This window comes from Giraffa tippelskirchi, chromosome 4 (assembly GCF_054371585.1).
Source record: "Giraffa tippelskirchi isolate mGirTip1 chromosome 4, T2T-mGirTip1v1.2.pri, whole genome shotgun sequence".
NCBI lineage: Eukaryota > Metazoa > Chordata > Mammalia > Artiodactyla > Giraffidae > Giraffa > Giraffa tippelskirchi.
Window position 1 is genome coordinate 81719526 of NC_137278.1, and position 16693 is coordinate 81736218.

General features: G+C 38.6%; 1 long non-coding RNA gene across 1 annotated transcript; it reads left to right on the forward strand.

The window, feature by feature from the left end:
* The first annotated feature begins 6317 nt into the window (after positions 1–6317).
* On the forward strand, positions 6318–7476 carry LOC145547216 (uncharacterized). Its single transcript, XR_014083646.1, has 2 exons — positions 6318–6387; positions 6577–7476. It is a non-coding gene; the product is annotated as an uncharacterized LOC145547216 (long non-coding RNA).
* Positions 7477–16693: the final 9217 nt, after the last annotated feature.

The window sequence follows — 16693 nt, forward strand, 5'->3', positions numbered from 1 at the left end:
TGGTCTGGATAGTTCCTAACTCTGGGACGCTTTCAATATGCAAAATTCCTTGGCAAATAATTGAATGATTTCTCCATTTAATTACTGACTCAAGAGTACATAGCTAAGTCATAGGGCTTTTAAGATCATCTTGACGATTTTATACTTGCTAGGAAAAAAAATCTTCTGTTGCCGAGATACCAGTCAAATTTCAGAAATGTATGTGCTACATGAAGTTAAGGTTGTTTTAAAATAGAAGAAGAGGAAAAGAAAGAAGGAAAAAGCATTCATACTTAACTATGTGTTAATGGTGTGCTTGTGAGTCATAATGAAGTCAATTTTCAGCATGAGTTATGAGTGTGAATGGTTCTTATTATTGCTATTAAACATGATGTAGGTTTCAGGTAAAGTACAGAAACACAAATATGAGGTCATCTAATCCTGCTAAGTCTATAATGCTTCTCTAACATTGCATTATTCAGATAAAATGTTAAATTCTAGTAGTTAAATATATTATTCTTTTTTTAAAGAAATGAATGGAGTATTTTGCACTTTTGAATAATTAAAATCCCCTTTGTTTCAAATCAATATGAATTATTACATTGAAGACCTTTTTAATCTAAGGAAAAGAAGAAAAAAGTATTTAACAGCATTCAGAATAGTAGGTGCAGTGTAAAATAAAGAGAAGAGACAGAATTACTGTCATGATCTATATGTGTGTGTGTGTGTCAAGCTGGGTCTTCCGTGCATGGTACCTACCATAAAACAAGTGCTTGAGCTAGCAGATCATGGCTCTAATTCAGTAGTAAAAGGTGGAATTTCTAGCATGAAGAGAAATGAAAAGGAAAATATTCCAAGTAAGACCTAGCATGGTAGAAGAGAGAGAGAGAGAAGAAGAAATAAAGAAACAAAGAAGGAAAATAGGACAGAGGAGAAGGAGGAAAGAAAGGAAGGAAGGTAGGTAGGTAAAGGAGGGTGAACAACAGACCAAAATTAAAAAAAAAAAAAGAACCTTACTTTTGCCACTCTGCTAAGAATTTACTGTGTGATCTCTAGCTACCCACTTCCCTTCTCTGGCGCCCTTCAGGAAAGTTGAGTAAGAAAACCTGAAATCTCTACCAGTTCTGCAATTCTATGATTCTGTAATGTATATCCTGAAAACAAAAAAAGATCAGTGTTTAAGAAAAGCCATCTGATAAAAAGAAGGCACTATCCCAAAATACAGTTGGAGTATTGTCCATGACATAGTAAACCATCTACCAGAATTACATGTATTACACTCAATGGACTTCAGTCTTTAACCAGACTCCTGGTCAATTTGACCCTTACTTTCAAAATGGATAATAGGAAATGAATACAAGTCAAAACCTGAAGCTTTCCCTTGAGTTGTTTTTTTTTATGAGAAACTCGTGGCAAAGAAATCCTCAGTGATGTACAGCAGTGGGTGTCCAGAGAGAGTGCACTCAAGCACACTGCTGGATGTGGGGCTCTCCTCTCTTCAGGAGAGTGACCAGCAAGGTCATTGGCGCTTTCACCTGCTCTAGCCAAGATGCTCACTACTTGTGGCTCAGAAAGCAAGCTGAGCTCTCTAGGACCTCCATCCCTTCCATCAGCCCTTCCTTCTGTCTCTCTCTCTCTACTGTCACCCCAAGCCCTCCCCTTCCCTAACTCATAGCTCCATCATCCTCCAGGTCTCAGCTCAGTCATCCTCATCTCTCAGGAGCCTCCTTGGGACATTCAAGCCTGGACTTGCAACCCTTCCTAGATTTGTCTTCTCTGGATCTGGTATACCAGTCACTTTTGACTGCACACACAAGTAATCAAACACAACAAAAAGCACTATTTCTCACCCATCCATTGGCAGGATGGCTGGGGCACTCCGTGCTCCATGTCTCCTGTGGACTGGCAGTGATTTACTGGGACCCATTTCCTTCACGGTCATGCATAAACTCAGAAACTCAAGCCCAACCAAAAAATTCCACTCTAAGCCTCTGCCTATGTCCTATTGGCCAAAACAAGGCACGGGGCCAAGCCCAGAATCAGGACCAGGGAAGTCCATTCCACCTATGACATCAGAGAAAGGATGAATATGTAATACTAATGCTACAGGGAAGTGAAGAACTGGAGCCAACAATTCAAGTGCCCCACCTATATTAATAGCACCTACTACAGTGTATTACCATTATCTGTGTGAAGTCTTCCCTAGACTGAATCTTCTTAAAAGCAGGGACTACATTTTTTTTCATCTTTGGATTGATAATATGGTATATAAAAGGCACCTGAAAACATTTACATGAATGAATAAATGGAAATAGGCAATACTATTCCAGGCTCTCTGGTCCTTCCCAATGCCTCTCCCGTGGGCCCGCTGAATATCCTTACTCTGGTCACCAAACTGCAAAGTTGCAAAGTGAAAGTTGCTCATTTGTGTCTGACTATTTGTGACCCCATGGACTATACAGTCCACAGAATTCTCCAGGTCAGAATACTGGAGTGGGTAGCTGTTCCCTTCTCCGTGGGATCTTCCCAAACCAGGGATCGAACCCAGGTCTCCCACATTGCAGGCGGATTCTTTACCAGCTGAGCCACCAGGGAAGCCCAGGAAAGCAAAATCAGTTCAGATGGGATCTGGTTCCTGCTGGAGTCGAGAGCAAGGGAAAGGGTCTCCCATTTTAAGTCCCTTGACCAACTTTGGTCCATGTCCTTGATGGTCATCGGCATCCTCCCTGGAAAGAGTTCTCATTGTGTCTGACCCAGTTGGGTCCTGATGTCCCACCAGATTGCAGAGTAAAGCAGTGGGTCTCTAGAACACATTTTTTAAAAGTATTTCAGAATATGATCTGCTACTTGGCAATCTGATTTAGAGCAAATGGAGGAAATGGAAACATTTCTAAGCAAATACTTCCCTGATTACTTACACATGCAAATTCATGGACTAAATTTAGAGGTGCAATTAAGCATCTAGTTATTTTGGAGTCCACACTTAGAGGCCAAATCAGATGCCCAAAGGAGGCACAAGGTTGGTTTATTCCTGTGTATTTGCTTGCAGCCTTAACTCTGGGCTCTCACCTGAAAAGAAGGCACTGGCTCATAGGTCTCAGTGAGCCAGGTGTGGGCCTAAAGGAACAAGGTGGCTGAAGGGCATGCCAAGTTTTGTGATTTTTAAAGGAGACAGCTGCTCAGAATGATGTGTCTTTGGGCAGAGAAATGAATGGTGATGCTCTCCTCTTAGAAAACTGGAAATAAGGACAGAATAGGCACCATCCTCAGCACCGCTGTCACTCTTGTAAAGAACAATTCATGTTCCACTAGCCAAAGCCAATATTGGTTTCCCATGTGGCAATTAGCATTTTACATACTTTCGTGATCCTTATGAAACTGTTAATGCCGCACAATTTTGTGCCAAATGTGCTCAGATGCCAGTTTTACACATGCAAAGCAGATGAGTGGTTTGGGAAGTTTGTACTTATTGTTACTTGCAAGCAAACGGCATCACCTCCTCAGCTCCTAGTTACAGTGACCAATGGTTCAACTTTCTTTTTGCCTTGCCTTTAAAAGCATTATTTGCTTAAGAGTTTCTTCACAGAGCATTCACAGAACACCATTTTCATTACAAGAAGGAATTCTTGACTGGGAACTTGTCAGTGATGGTCAGCACATGCCCATCTATGGGCACTGATGACCCACTTTGGCCTGACTTTCTGCATCAACATTCTGGAGAAAGACCTCCTTTGACAGGCACTAAGAGAATGGCCTGTGCTGTCTGCTCTGTTTTCAGCTCTCTACCCCAACCTCTTTGGCACCAGGGACCAGTTTTGGGAAAGACAATTTTCTATAGACTGAGGCGGGCCTGGTTTTGGGGTGATTCAACAGCATTACATTTATTGTGCATTTTATTACTATTATTATTACATCAGCTCCACCTCAGATCATCAGGCATTAGATCCTGGAGGCTGGGGACCCCTGCTCTATCCCACTTCCCCACAGCTTTTCCTGTTGTAAGCTGCCCATGGAGGATAGTTCTATCACCTAGTCTCTGCTAAGTAGGAAAAGAGGTCTTCTGTGCAGAGAGTGTGGAGTTAAGAGAGTGCGGAGCCCCTGTAGTATGCATGGGTGATTGTATAAATACCACTCAGTGAGAAACTACCACATGCCAGATACTGTTATTATAAATATTAGTGTATTTGCTCCTCAGGAACAACCCTAATGGCTCTACAAGATATACATTATTATCTCCATTTTTTGGATGAGCTGAAGCAGCTTTTTCAGGTCCCAAGTAAATAGAAAATCTGGGATTCAAACCCAAGCATCTCTAAATGTAAATCCCAGGCTCTTTACCAATTATTACAGGCTTCCCCTACTATCCTGTGGATACCACAATTCAGTTCAGTTCAGTCACTTAGTCATGTCTGACTCTTTGAGACCCCATGTACTGCAGCACACCAGGTTTCCCTGTCCATCACCAACTCCCAGAGCTTACTCAAACTCATGTCCATTAAGTTGGTGATGCCATCCAATCATCTCATCCCCTCCTGCCTTCAGTCTTTCCCAGCATCAGCATCTTTTCCAATGAGTCAGTTCTTCTCATCAGGTGGCCAAAGTATTGGAGCTTCAGCTTCAGCATCAATCCTTCCAACAAATATTCAGGACTGATTTCCTTTAGGATTGTCTAGTTTGATCTCCTTGCAGTCCAAGGGACTCTCAAGAGTCTTCTCCAACACCACAGTTCAAAAGCATCAATTCTTCGGCGCTCAGCTTTCTTTATGGTCCAACTTTCACATCCATACGTGAGTACTGGAAAAACCATAGCTTTGACTAGATGGACCTTTGTCAGTAATGTCTTTGTTTTTTAAAATGCTGTCTAGGTTTGTCATAGCTTTTCTTCCAAGGAGCAAGCGTCTTTTAATTTCATGGCTGCAGTCACCATCTGCAGTGACTCTGGAGCCCCCCAAAATAAAGTCTGTCACTGTTTCCATTGCTTCCCCATCTATTTGCCATGGAGTGATAGGACAAAATGCCATGATCTTAGTTTTTTGAATGTTGAGTTTTAAGTCAGCTTTTTCACTCTCTTCTTTCACCTTCATCAAGAGGCTCTTTAGTTCCTCTTCGCTTTCTGCCATAAGGGTGGTTTCATCTGCATATCTGAGGTTATTGATATTTCTCCCAGCAACCTTGATTCCAGTTTGTGCTTCATACAGTCCAGCATTTTGCAAGATGTACTCTGCATATAAATTAAATAAGCAGGTTGAAAATATACAGCCTTAACTTACACCTTTCCCAATTTGGAACCAGTCCATTGTTCCATGTCCAGCTCTAACTGTTGCTTCTTGACTTGCATACAGATTTCTGAGGAGGTAGGTCAGGTGGTCTGATAATCCCATCTCTTTAAGAATTTTACACAGTTTGTTGCGATCCACACAGTCAAAGGCTTTAGCATAGTCAATGAAGCAGAAGTAGATGTTTTTCTGAAATTCTCTTGTTTTTTCTACGATCCAATGGATACCTAGAGAAGCCTTATAAGGCCCCAGTCCAGTTCTGAATCAAAATAATACTTGCTAGTAATTCCCTTCCTTGCAAGACATTTAATTTCTTCATTGTGAATATCATGGCATCTGGAAAAGCAATATCCTCAGTTTGGCTGGGATATTTTCTGAATGTACTTTTTTCATTGAACACCAAAATCAGGATTGTAAACCCCTGCTTGCTTCTACTTTCCCCCAAGGTAAAATAGTATGGGACTTCCCAGGTGGTTCAGTGGTAAAGAATCTGCCTGCCAATGCAGGAAACGTGGGTTTGATCCCTGGGTTGGGAGCATCCCCCGGAGAAGGAATGGCAATGCACTCCAGTGTTCTTGCCTGGGAAATCCCATGGACAGAGGAGCTTGGCGGGCTACGGTCCACGGGATCTCAAAGAGTTAGACACAACTTAGGGACTGAGCATGCACACAGGAAAAAATAATATGACTATGTTGAAATCTTATGTTCTCTTATCTACCACATTTTTAGCAGGCAGAAGCAAGTACTGTGAGAACCATGGATTGTTGTCTCCACACGATATGGTGCATGAAGCTCAAAAACATCAACTAGTGTCTTAAATAAGCCTCTAGAGAGTTATTCCTAGTGAGTTGAGAATGAAGCAGAAGGACACAGAATTTGTGACTTTTCAAAACATGTCTTGTTTCAGACAAGAAGGTTCTGTGCTTGGTTTGCAGCTACTATCTCTGTGTCTTTTAGAGCATCCTTATCTAACATAAGGATTCCTTGGGTTCCCAGTGTGATGGAACAATGGGTGGGAGGGGCTAGCCGCATCCCATGGATGTGCCGGGAGGATTTACTAACAGATGGATGATGGAGACTGCTCCCCAGGAGCTTCCAGAGTTGCTAAGAGCCTGTACCCCATGCTTGTCAGGTAAAGAGTACACTGTGTACTTCTGTTGCATTGGGGGAGGGGAGAGGAGGTGGAGAGAGTCGGGTGCAAATGTCCAGTGAAAATGGAGACGAAGTGTTTGTGGCTGAAAGAGGCATCCAGATGACTTGGCAAGGATCACCGTGCTGCCTTTTGTCAGAGCTCTGCTTTCCCTTTGTCTCCCCCATTCAGGAGTTGCAAACAGGCCTGTCTGGCTGTGACTGTTCTCAGAACCCCTGGGAAGGCTCTAACTCCTAAGACCTTTTGCATTTCTCACATTAACAACTCCTCTTCTTGTTGAAGAGAAGTAGCTGAAACACTTCCTGGGTGAGTGGCTGCATGGCTTGGGTCTCTGCTGTCTCCAGTAAATGGAAAAGCTGTACCCCTCCAATATAAATGTGTGAGCAGCACAAACATGGTGCACAATGCTCTGCTTCTGAAGATAATGTAAAGAATTAAATTAATTTAGAGAATGAACTATAGACCAAGGTGGCCATTGCACAGCTTTTGGAGTTTAAAAAAATTTTTCCCCTTTATCTTTGTTACTTTAAGCTTATCTTTTAAGCCCAAATGTTCTGTGCTTCAAATTTTTATGTGTCCAAAATTTGGTAACTGAAATGTAAACGAGATTAGCTTGAGGCCCTCGCGGACAGCGAAATCAGCTGATACATCTGTTCTACGGCTCCAACCCAAAATACACCATACTGAGGCTTCTTGGACTCTGGGTTTTCTCACTTCCGCTTCCAGAAAAATTGTTCTGGGACACTGTCTGCTTCTCATCAGCAACATTTCCATCGTGGGTATTACAAGCTGATAAAAGGATGTGCTCGGGCTTGCCATCTCCCCTGACACCCCCTGGAATTTCTGTTGGCACCAAGGTGATGATGGTGAACATTATCTCCAGGGTGTTCAAAGGGAGGATCAGCATGACTGCCATCACACTTATTTTTTCATCATGAGCCTTTCTAGTTAACTTCCAGCTTTTTCAGGAATTTGCATAAGAAGAAAGGCATTGGGAAGAAAAAGCCTTCTGTGGAATATTATTTCTCATTTATTCTCATTCTGAAAAATAAAATCCTGCACAGTCTTCAAGGCCTAGTCTCAAATCTCACCTCCATCATGAAATTTTCACCAATATTAAAAGTCAGAAGTTTGCTCTTTTTCCCCAGGGTTTCCCCAGCCATTTGAGAGTAACTCACAGCACTCATTACATTGTGTCTAATCTTTTAGTTCTTAAACTATGAATCTGCCTCTAGGTTGTAAACCCCTGCTTGGTGATAGGTCCTGTTCTACTCTATATATTGTGTGTCCAGCATGATGCCTTACATGTAGTAAGTTTTCAAGATGTTTGTTGAAATGATTGAATCTATGAAAATGTCTTTGAAATATCCTTTTCTAGATATATTAAAATGAGCTGTTTTAGTGCATCTGAGACTTTATCATGCATCAGGATGACTTGGAGGGTTTATTAAACCCAGACTACATGGGTCCCACTTGCAGAAGTCTGTTGTAACGCTGGGTAATTTGCATTCCCAACAAGTTCCCAGGTGATGCTGATGATTTTGACCCAAAGACCACTCTTCAGAGAGTGCCAAACTATTTTTTTCATGTTTCGGTATCTGTGACATCAAGCTATGTTTTAAATTTGTTGGCATGTCAGTTTAATTGACAGAATTTTTTGCAGTAGTATATAAAATAATGGTCTCACAATCAACAGTATTTTACATTAAATGAAATCTAAATAAGTCTTCTCTAACAGGTCTGACTCTACATTATAAAGCATAGCAATGAAATGTTTAAAAACTGCAGCCCAATACTAGTTCTAGAGAGCACATTCTTAAGATTGTGGTGCTTAATCTTTATAATGGCAACAGAATAAATCATCTTTAGGGCCTTGTGTGAGAGCCATAGAATAACAAATTAGCTCAATCTAGCCAGAAGCATTGAGAAAGGTAGGCATTTTCACATAAATTTTTGGTGACTGTGAAGGCCAGTCTCCTTCTCTCAAGTAAGTTTCATGAGGTCAGAGTTAATATCTGGTTTTACTCATCATTGTAGCCCTAACTCTAAAAAACTTCCTGACACAGCACTCAATAAATATTTGTTGAATGAAAATGTTTATTTTAAAAAGCCAGAATTTCAGAGTTTCTTAGCTGCTGTAAACAAGATGAATTATGAGATACGCCATGGTTTATTGGTAGAATACTCACCAACCAATGCCTGTACCGTCGACTTTCTTCTAGGCAAACAATAACAACACAACAAATCAAGAGCTTAACAACCAAGATACACACTAAATTAAAAGTATTTCAGTTAAGCAAGTGTCCCAAGGTCACAGACCCAGACATGTTGTCCCAGCTGCAATTCTTGCAGGGGTGGGCCAGGTTTGCCATCTTCCGGAAATGCTGTTTGTTGGGAAGCGGTGGTAGCAGAGGGGAGAGTTCCTTCTATGGGGGGTTTTGTCAAGAAGAAGGTTCCAGCCCAGACTGATCACTATTCCCATAACCTTACTGGACTTAAGCCTAAAGGAACTTTGGCATTTCATGTCTGAGTCAATAAATATCATCATTTAATCCTTTTCATGAGTTCGGAACCAACTAAGAAATAGACACAGGAGTCAGATAGGAAATCTCAACACAGCAGCACCAGTGATAATACTGTTTGGAGGGTGCATTTTCAGCACAGAACATGAGCTTGGTAAATGAGCCACTTCCCCTGAATTAAGCAGACCTACCCACTGTGTCTCAGCTACTGGGTCACAGCCAGCCCTGGATAACTGCCACCTCCACAGCAGGGCTACAGCCCGCCCTACTCGGCTCATTCTGTGGCCCAGAAAGCAAACAGCAGACTTTCTGCAGGATCGCAGCTCTGAAAAAAGAGAACATGGAAGTGGCAGTATCACATATGTCTTGATTCTGCTGTGTCTCAAATGGGAAGGTGGGCCAGATTGTTTCTCTAACAGAGACTCCCCAGCGTGGAAACACAAACCGCAGGCAACAAGTGTCCTCTCCTAATGGACAATCTCTCTTCATATGCCATAGGTGCCTTAGAAATATACAACTGGCTGGTAGTTTTCAAATAGTGTTTCCTGATTTCTGCAAAGCATCATAAAAACTTCAATTTTTAAATTATTCCAGTGAATATTCCTTGAATGTCTACTACTACAAAGCACTGTATGGGACTTCCCTGGTGGTTTAGTGGCTAAGACTCCAAGCTCCCGACACAGGGAGCCCAGATTCAATCCCTGTTCGAGGAACTAGATCCCATGTGCAGCAACTAAGACCCAGTGCAGCCAAATAAGTATTAAAAACAAACAAATAAACAAAAAGAAAAACAAGGCACTGTAGTCTTTCCTAGCATAGTCTGTAAGGTTATCCCAGTCAGATGAGCCTATAATCAAACCTTGATGGAAGCATCATCAAGCACCAGGACAAGTTCTCCAGTAATATCCCTAGGGGGCTGCTGCAGTAGTGGACTGTGTGTTGGGAGGGACTTGGCACTTTCAGGGTTGATGACACTGTCGGGTATGAGATAGGGATGGGCCAGCATCAAAGAATTAGAGAAAGTGGGGAGAATGACAGATGGCTCCTCCACTTTAACTCTCTCTCCAAACTAATTATCGTACATGGACAAAAAGAACAGGAAAAAAAAATAAAGGAGGGAGAGAAGCTAATGAGAAAAAAGAAGGAACCAAAGAGACCAGGAAAGAAAGTATCAGTCATTCTCAGGAAAACAGCTGTCTCTGTGACTCGAAGCCTGCAACATTGAGATCAGACTTACTCAGGCCTCTGCTCTATAATGACCTTGTTACAAGGGATCACCACTCCAGAGGAGGATTGCTTTATCCAAGTTTTGGTATTTGTCCCTGAGGGAAGACTTTGGTTGTTGGTTTGAAAGGCACAGTCAAAGTTCATATTGGGTCCCCTCTGGCTCTCCTGCCATGGCTTTGCCCACCCCACAGCTTGCTGTCTGTGTGAGTCTGTGAACTCCTCTTGCTCAGCAGTGGGCCCTCCGAGGGCTCTGCCCAGGGCTTTGAGATAACACACACCTCTATGTGGTGACCCTGTTTTGATTGTGGTTCTGAAGTGAGTTGTGATCTTCTCTGTTGGTGGCAGCACTATTATTAAAGTATCTACCATAGGAGGCCTTTGCACTGCTTTACAACAGAAAATGAGGGAACATTTGGGCAGAAGGGTGCAAAAGTCTAATAAGCACCACACCGTGACAGAAGAAAACCTTGCTGAAGCAGCTTCTTGTAAGGGCTCTACTGTTCTTGTGGTGTTTCATCTATGGGCAAGACACTGTTGCTGGCAAATGTCATGCCAGAGCACCCGAAGCCCACACATCTGTGTCATTATGACATGGAAGGACCTGGAAGCTGGGAACTTATGAAAGCAATGGAAATGGATGGTAGAAAATGCCTTGGTCCATGGAATGAGAACTATGCATTATTTAGTTAAAGCCAGGCATGGTATTTTTGAGCAAACTATAAGTCATCAGTGGATTCCTTGTATGTACCTCCAATTTCCCATCGCTAAAAACTGGTGAAATACAAAGATTGTATCCATGCTGGCCTCTTCCTGGGATGCCCAAATCCTACTCTCCCTCTCCTGAATCTTCCACAAATTTCTTTTCTCACGACAGTCTGATACCTTTGCATCAGGGCCTTCATTACTATTTGTTAAACATTCTAATTTCAACTTTTGTCATGCTGTGACCTACTTCTCTGAGTTAGAAGGTGCAGAGGGCCAGTTTCCCTTTCACTGTATGTAGTTTGTCTACAGCTTTCTTTCTCGGTCTGCCTGAATATTTCCCATACGGCCTGCTGCTTCTGGGTTTTGTTCTGATGTGATGAGAAGGATATCTTCTGGATGATGTTATGACTAAGGAAGGTTCTACCACAGTACAGGAACAGGAACAGCGGCACACTGCCTGGTATGTGAGTAGATACCCTTCCTGGTCATAAGTACTCAGCAGAGCGCTGATGATTCTTATCTGTCCTCTCACCTGTGGACTGTACGAACTTTAGACAAAATGCAAAGGAAGCATAGAACTAAAGCATTTGGGTTGATCATTAAAAATCATTATGAGAAACTATTAAAAAATACAGCTCCATGTAGGGACTGAGCATGAAAGTGGAGCTTCAGAGAAAATTTAGAGGAGCAGCTGAGAACAACTTTAACGCATGAAAAGTGTGAGCCTGTCACTCTGGGTGGGTGGGATGTATTCCCAGAGTCCCATTTTAGAGGAGAGTCAGGCTTTGGGATGGAGAGATGCCAAAGGAGAATATTAGAAATCAGGTAGGAGGAACAAGGGAAAGTCTCCAACCTTGAGTGCACGTGTGTCACAAACAGTTGCAATTATTAGTGGAGTGCGGAAAACAGTGTATTCTCTATGAAAAATCTACTCTCAAATCCAAAAGATCTATGCACCCCAAGTAGGATAAGTGCAGGGATAACCAAACCTTGGCATATCATAGTCATGTTGCTGAAAACCAAGATAAACAGCAAATGTTAAAAGCATCCAGAATGAAAAAAAAAAACCACACATTAAAATGAAGGATGACTTCTCAGAGAAACAATGGTACCCAGAATACTGAATGCAGTTTTAAAATGTTGAAAGGATAAAACTATCAGCCTAGAATTCTACAAAACTACCCTTCAGAATTAAAGTAGGATAAAAGACATTTCAGAAAGACAAAAACTGAGAGTAATCGTCTTTATCAGATGTATGCTACAAGAAGTAATTAAGGGAAAAAATGAAAAATACCAGGGTAAACACCTGGGGAAATACAAAACAATCTTTTCCTTTTATAATGATGTAGATAGATAAATGATATTTCCTCCTAAAATCAGAAACAAGATAGAGAGGGAGATAGGTAAAGCTATATAGATACAGATGTATATAGACATTCATGTAGATATATATTATATATAAACCTTTAAAAGATTATTAACTGAAGCAAAAATAATACTATATTGTGGAGTTTATAGCATATTTGGAAGTCATATATAAGAAAACAACATCACAAAGGGTGTGAGGAATCTAAAGGAAATATGCAGTTGGAAGATTCTTATAGTGATTAAAAGTATATTATTGAAGATAAATTATGATAATATAAGGATATATGCTACTAAAACAACTCCAGAAAATTACAGAAATATTACAAAGAGGTAGAATTTAAATGTCAGTACAGGAGATTAAATGGAATATTTAAAAATAAGTAACTGATCTAAAGAAGGTAGAATAAAGAAACAAAAAGAGCTGGAAGAGAAAAAAATTGCTTTGAAATATATGAAGCAAAACCAGACAGAACATGGTATATAAATGGCAGAAAAAGACAAATCTGAGATCATCATCAAATATTTTAACATCACTTCCTCAGGAGCTGATTTAAAAAAAAAAACAGTAAAATTTTGAAAGTTTAAATAACATTATCAACCAACTTGACCTAATTGACATTTATTCACAACAACAGCAGAATATACATTCATTTTAACTGCACACAGATCATTAACCATTTAGAGAAATGAAATATGCTGAGCCATAGAGCAGGACTCATTAAAATTAAAAGGATTGAAATCAAAGAGTACTACATTTTATGACCTTAATGGTATTAATACAGAGATCAATAACAATGAGATATTTGAAAACAAACACCAACTATTTGAAAGGTAAACAATGTATATCTAAATAGACTGTGATCAAAAGAGAAATCACAAAAGATATTAGAAAATATTTTGAACTGAATGATTTTTTTCACTGTATCTGCTAATTATTTATTTATCAAGAGAACTATTCCTTAGCCCAGATGTTCAAAGTTCATAGTTTCATAGTTCAGGAACACAAGAACACATAGTTGAGGAATGCATACAAACATTTGGGCAATATAGATAAAGAAGTGTTTAGAGGCAAATGTATAGCTTCAGATTTTTCAGGGAAAAAAAGCCAGGGTATGGACTATGAAGTAAGCCTCCACATTAAGAAGCTAGAAAAAGGAGAACAAATTAAACCCAAAGTAGAAAAAAAGAAAAATAATGAAGTGAGAATGGCAATTGATGAAATAGAAAACTGACAAACAAAGTCAGCAAGATTAGTTTTTCCTTTTTTTAACAAGTTTTTTTTTTTCCCCCTCAAAACATTAATAAAACCTCAGACAAGACTGATTAAGTAAAACAGAAAATACTATTATCATCATTAGGAATGAAAAAAGGAAGCATGTCTACAGGTGCTACAATCAAGTAAAAGATAGTTTGGAAATATTATGAACAACTTTGTGTGTTGATAAATTAAACTATTTACATGAAATAGAAACATAATTTGAAAAATATATCATACCAAAATAGATACTAAAATAAATAAATATTACTATGCCAATTCAAATAGCTGAATTTATTTTTTAAAATCCTTATACAAAGAAAACTTGGGACCCAGGTGATTTTTTTAAAAAACTTTTAGCAGTTTTATTCATTTTTCATAGTTTTACAGTATTAGTAAAAACAATGGTCATTATAAATAAGTATAAAATGGAAGTTGATGGAAAAATAGCCCCAAGTCTTCCTTGACCCCCCTCAAAGAAACTAGCTAGTATATGGGAAATATCCTTTCACACGTTATCTTTAGGCATATATTCACTTTGTGGTAGTCTATGGTTTAGTCGCTAAGTCATGTCTGACTCTTGAGACCCCATGGACTGTAGCCTGCCAGGCTCCTCTGTCCCTGGGATTTCCCATGTAAGAATACTGGAGTGGGTTGCCATTTCCTTTTCCAATAGAGACCCAGGTGATTTTACTAGGGAAATATGTCATGATTTAAGAAAGAATTAGTACTGATTCAACAAGCTCTTTCAAAAATAGAAGAGGATAATTGTTCACAGCTCATTTTATAAAGCAAGCAAAATCCCAATATCAAATACTGACAAGAAACAACAAAAGAAAACTACAGACAATATTATTCATGAAGTAGATAAAAAATTCTTAGCAAACCATTAGAAAATTAATCCAGTTATATATTTTAAAAGAAAATACATCATGACTAAGTGATGTTTTCAAGGAATGCAAGGTTGATTCAAAATTGGAAAATTATTCAGTGAAATTAAAGAATAAAGGGAGGAAACTAGATGATCATTTCAAGAGATGCATTTGCAAAAAGTTTTTGACAATTCGTGAAAAAACTCTGAGAAAATTATGACTAGAAAATATTTCCTCAAATCATTTAAATGCTTCTCTGAAAATCTACAAACAATATAATACTTAATGATATTTCCTCCTAAGATCAGGAACAAGTCAAAGACATCTACTTTCATCCATTTTTCTGGAGGTTCTAGCCTATGTTAATAAGGCAAAGTAAAAAAAAATAAATAAAAGTATACAGATAAAAGACACAAAGAAGTAAAATTGCCATCCTTTGCAGATGATATGATTGTTTATGTAGGAAATGCTATGGAGTAGAGAAAACAACTATGAGAACTAATGAGTGAATTTAGCAGGGTCAAAATTTAATACAAAAATTAATTCTATTTCTTTATACTAGCAATAAACAATTAGGAAATAAAAAATTTTAAAAATAGCATTTGCAATAGTATCAAAAATATCAAATACTAAGAAAAACCTAATAAAAGATACACAATTACTGTACAATAAAAACTATAAAACATTGATATAATAAAGAAGATCAGACAAAATGGTTATGAATTTGAAGTCTCAATGTTGTTAAGACATTCATTCCCCTCAGATATATTTATGGATTTAATATAAGTCTTATTAAAATATCAGCAGGCTTTTTTAAAGAAATTGACAAGCTGAGTCTAAAACTGATATGGGAATGTCAAAATAATTTTTAAAAAGAATAAAGTTAAAAGGCTTATAATACTTTGTTTCAGGAATTCCCTGGTGGTCCATTGTTAGGATTCCATATTTTGACTGCAGGAGGCCCGGTTTCAATCCCTAGTCAGGGAACTGAGATACCACAAGCCGTGGGGCATGACCAAAAAAAAAAGCTAAACATAATACTAGATGAATCAAGACATTGTAGTGTTGACATTAGAATAGGCAAATAGCGATAGAACAGAATCCAGAAATAGACACACACACATAAAGAGTCAATCAACTTTTGACTAAAAGTCAAAATTATTATCTTGATTATCTAATCAAGATAGTTCAATGAATAAAGAAAGATTTAACAAATGGTGCCAGAACAATTGGATAACCATATGAAAAACAAAAATAAATTTGACTTCTATCTCACCTTATACAATAATATCAGTTTGAGATGGATCATAAAACAAAACATAACCTAAAACAAAATAGTTTCTAATAGAAAATATGAAATAGTATATTTGCAATATTGGGATAGGCAAAAAATACTTATAAAGACACAAAAAGGATTAATTATTAAAAAAACTAGCTTTCCCCAAAATAAAAACGTTTTGCATTTCAAAACATTTATTAAGAAAATAATTAGGAAAACCAGTTACATATATTTGACCAAAGGTTTCTTTCCAGCATATATAAAGAACTCCTCCAAATCAATAACAAGACTATAATATAATTTTTTAAGATGGGCAAGAGACTGGAGCAATCATTCCATAAAATAATGTGATAGTATGAACAACAAGCGCATGAAATATTTCAACATCATTAGTCATCATGATATGAAAATTACAACCACAATGAGATATTATTTTATACTTATTAAAATGTCTAAAATTTAAAATATGACAACGCCAAAAGTTGTTGGGGATGTGGAGAAAGGAACTCTCAAACATTGCCGGTAGGAATGCAGAGTGGTAGAATCACTTTGGCGAATAGTTTATTAGTTTCTTATAAAATTAACTTCTACATATAACTTATGATTCAGAAAGTTCATACTCTGTATTTCTCAAAAGAAATGAAAACATATATCTACAAAGAGATTTATACAAAAATATTCAAAGTTTATATATCCATAATAGCCCCAAACTAGAAATAGGCCAAATGTTGACCAACAGAAAAATAAATAAACATATTGTGCTTCTTTACAATTGTGCACATTCAGAAATTGCAATAATAATCAGAAATAAAAGGGAAAAATGACTGATGATGCAACAATATCAATAAATCATAAGACTTCCAGTTATGCTAAGTGAAAGAAGCTAACCAAAAAGCTGTGGAGACTTCCCTGGTGCTCCAGTGGCTAAGACTCCATGATCCCAAAGCAGGGGGCCCTGGTTCAATCCTTGGTCAGGGAACTGGATCCTGAATGCCACAACTGAGAGTTCACATGCCACAAGGAAGATAGAAGATCCCGTATGCCGCAACTAAGACCCAGT